At 55.3% G+C, this 3,343-nt stretch overlaps 1 pseudogene; it reads left to right on the forward strand.

Annotated features, from left to right (window-relative positions):
- The first annotated feature begins 2,097 nt into the window (after positions 1-2,097).
- LOC135577872 (olfactory receptor 14J1-like) lies at positions 2,098-3,030 on the forward strand (annotated as a pseudogene).
- Positions 3,031-3,343: the final 313 nt, after the last annotated feature.

Raw genomic sequence — 3,343 nt, forward strand, 5'->3', positions numbered from 1 at the left:
GAAAGCTGTCACATTGCAGAGCCTGCGAGAGATGTAAGTACAGCTCTCAGAGGTTCTCTGATCAGAGGGGAGGATGTGCTGCAGAGCAGGGATTGCCTTCTGCACTGTCAGAGTGACAAGACGTGAATGCTGCGTTGTCCCCAGGCTGGCTGTGGGGTGTAAATGTAAATGTGCAGGCAGGGGTGCCCAGGGCTGTCCTGCAGAGCAGGGTCCCTGCACCCCAGGGCTGTGCCGGGCAGGGACTCTGCCGCCTGCCAGGGTCAGCGCTCAGCCTGACCGGGAGAGCCCAACAACACTGAGGGGAGAAGCTGTGGTGGAGGAGCAAACCCTATTGGGCAAGAAAGGTGCCTCTGCTGTGGAGAGGGTGCTGTGTGGGTCAGGGTTGCTCACACATCCAGATCACCCCCAGCATTTTTCCAAGGGGATGCCTCAAGGAGAAGATCAATGCAAGGATTACCAGACAGATAAGGAGCTTTCCTGAGCCTGTCTTTTCAGTTTCCTCTCCCAAGGGGTGGGGGGTGCAGGAAAGGATAAAATGAAAATGAGCTCTCATGCTTAAACAAGTCACTGAGACTCCTGAACTGCAACTCTGAGTGATCAGTCCATCTGCCAGAAGGCTCATGACATCCCTTCCCCACCCCTCTGCCTGTGCACAGCACCTGCATCACCTTGGCTGGACCCGTCAGCCTTAGTCTGACCTGTCCTGTTTTCCAGCCTGCAGACAGGAAGATGCCCCCAGGCAGTGCCCTGTGAACAGGCAGGATCTGTAGGGCCAGGGGGAGGGCACAGAGGGTGGGATGGTCTGTGAGCACCGACAGGGAAGAGACATGGACAGGGAAACACCTCCCAGGGGAGAATCTCCAGGCAGCAGGGAAATGATCAGAAATGAGAGGAAACCAAACCCGGAATGGTTATGGGAGGGAGAAGAGAGAAAAGTCCCTGTGACCCCCTGCAGTGCAGATCCCTCCTGTGAGCAGCCCCCTGGCCTCCTGTCCCACCCAGCAAAGCCTCTGCCCTCAGGGCCGGGGGCTCCAAGGCATGAAGCAGCTCCTGTGCAGCCAGAGCTCCAGTTCCTCTGCAGAGCACAGGGGCTGAGAGCAGCTGCCCGGCAGTGTTGGTGTCTGGGAGGTGCTGCACAGCTGGGGAAGGGTGACGCTGTCTGAGTGCCCGGCTGCCTCTGCCCTGGCCTCTCTCACACCCACCCTCACCGCATTCTCCTTCTTGCTGCCCTGCTCTGGGTCACTGCTGTTGGGATCTTGTTCTTGCTGTCAGGCTCTCTGGGGATGGCAGTTTCAGCTGCAGAGTCACAGCCTGAGCTTGTGGGTCCTTTCCTGCAGGTGTGTCCATGGGCACACGTGTCCCAGCTTTGCTCTGACCTGTGGGCTGTGGGCAATGCAGTCTGTGGGGCTGGGGAATGAGCTGTGTGTGTCCTGCGCTAAACGTTGAGACCTTAGGAAAGGGTGAGACCTGTCATGGTCTGAGGTGGATCCCTCTGCTCTCAGCAGTGCCTGGTGGCTTTTCAGGGTAACATGGGAGTGTGATCAGCCCCCATCTCAGAAAGCTGCCAGCCCAGGGCAGCTGGAGCAAGACAGAGGGACAGAGCAGCTGCCCTCACTCTGCACTGACCCACAGGCACCCTCTGGTCTCGCAGGACTCGCTCTGTTCTCCCTGAGTGCAGCAGAAATGCTGAGGGTGTCTGACACCCAAGAACACTCCCCAGGGTGGGAGGGCAGAGCTGTAGAAACACCAAACCTCTCAAAGTCAGTTTCTCAGGCCTGGGGGTACAGATGCTGACAGTCCCTTCTGCACCACGAGCGGTTCCAGCTGACAAAGCTGAACCCCAGGACTGGCCCCTGCCTACCCGATCACACAGGGTCAGGCTGAGTCCTCAGGAGCCCCTGGGCAGAGACCCTGCTCTTCATTGCACACTCATCAAGCACGGACGAGGGCTCAGCCAGGACGTTCTCCTGGAAAAAGAAAAGTGTCTCTTTGTGGGAGGGTCTGTGGGAAATGGTTTTGATTATTCCCAGAGAAGTCTCATCTAAACCTTCACTAGGTTTTCCTCCTATGACAGGTCCTCACGCCCACAGGCAGCAAATGTCCAACAGCAGCTCCATCAGCCAGTTCCTCCTCCTGCCGTTCACAGACACACGGGAGCTGCAGCTCTTGCACTTCTGGCTCTTCCTGGGCATCTACCTGGCTGCCCTCCTGGGCAACGGCCTCATCATCACCACCATAGCCTGGGACCAGCACCTCCACACCCCCATGTACTTCTTCCTGCTCAACCTCGCCCTCCTCGACCTGGGCTCCATCTCTACCACTGTTCCCAAATCCATGGCCAATTCCCTCTGGGACACCAGAGCCATCTCCTACACAGGATGTGCTGCCCAAGTGTTCCTGTTTGTCTTCTTAGCTTCAGCAGAATATTGTCTCCTCACCATCATGTCCTATGATCGTTAAGTTGCCATCTGCAAACCCCTGCACTATGGGACCCTCCTGGGCAGCAGAGCTTGTGTCCACATGGCAGCAGCTGCCTGGGCCACTGGGTTTCTCAATGCTCTGCTGCACACGGCCAATACATTTTCACTGCCCCTGTGCAAGGGCAATGCCCTGGGCCAGTTCTTCTGTGAAATCCCCCACATCCTCAAGCTCTCCTGCTCACACTTCTTCCTCAAGGAATTTGGGCTTATTGTGGTCAGTGTGTGTTTAGTTTTCATGTGTTTTGTGTTCATTGTGGTGTCCTATGTGCAGATCTTGAGGGCCGTGCTGAGGATCCCCTCTGAGCAGGGACGGCACAAAGCCTTTTCCACCTGCCTCCCTCACCTGGCCGTGGTCTCCCTGTTCCTCAGCACTGCCATGTTTGTCTACCTGAAGCCCCCCTCCATCTCTTCCCCATCCCTGGATCTGGTGGTGTCTGTTCTGTACTCAGTGGTGCCTCCAGCAGTGAACCCCCTCATCTACAGCATGAGGAACCAGGAGCTCAAGGATGCCTTGTGGAAACTCATATCTTACAATTTCCTGAAGTATTAAACTACCCATCTGCTTCTACATAGGAGTTTTAGAGTAACTAATTACAGGCCCAGCCTGTCATCTGGATTTTCTGTTGTTGGTGGTAGTTTTTTTATTGTGATAGTGTTGTTGTCATCCCATTTCTTAATTCACTGTCTGCTTTTCTGTTATAACCACTGGTTGTGTAAATGAGGAGCCGTGCTCTCCTTGTCTCTGAAAAAAATAAAGGGCTCTTTAGTGACTTGTTTTTCACTATATCCTTCCTGCAAGGCCTTATGGAACTGCAGGGACAGTTCTTGTGTTCATGGGAGGAGGGAAAAGAGTCCATCATGGC

This window comes from Columba livia, unplaced genomic scaffold (genome assembly GCF_036013475.1).
Source record: "Columba livia isolate bColLiv1 breed racing homer unplaced genomic scaffold, bColLiv1.pat.W.v2 Scaffold_156, whole genome shotgun sequence".
Classification (NCBI taxonomy): Eukaryota; Metazoa; Chordata; class Aves; order Columbiformes; family Columbidae; genus Columba; species Columba livia.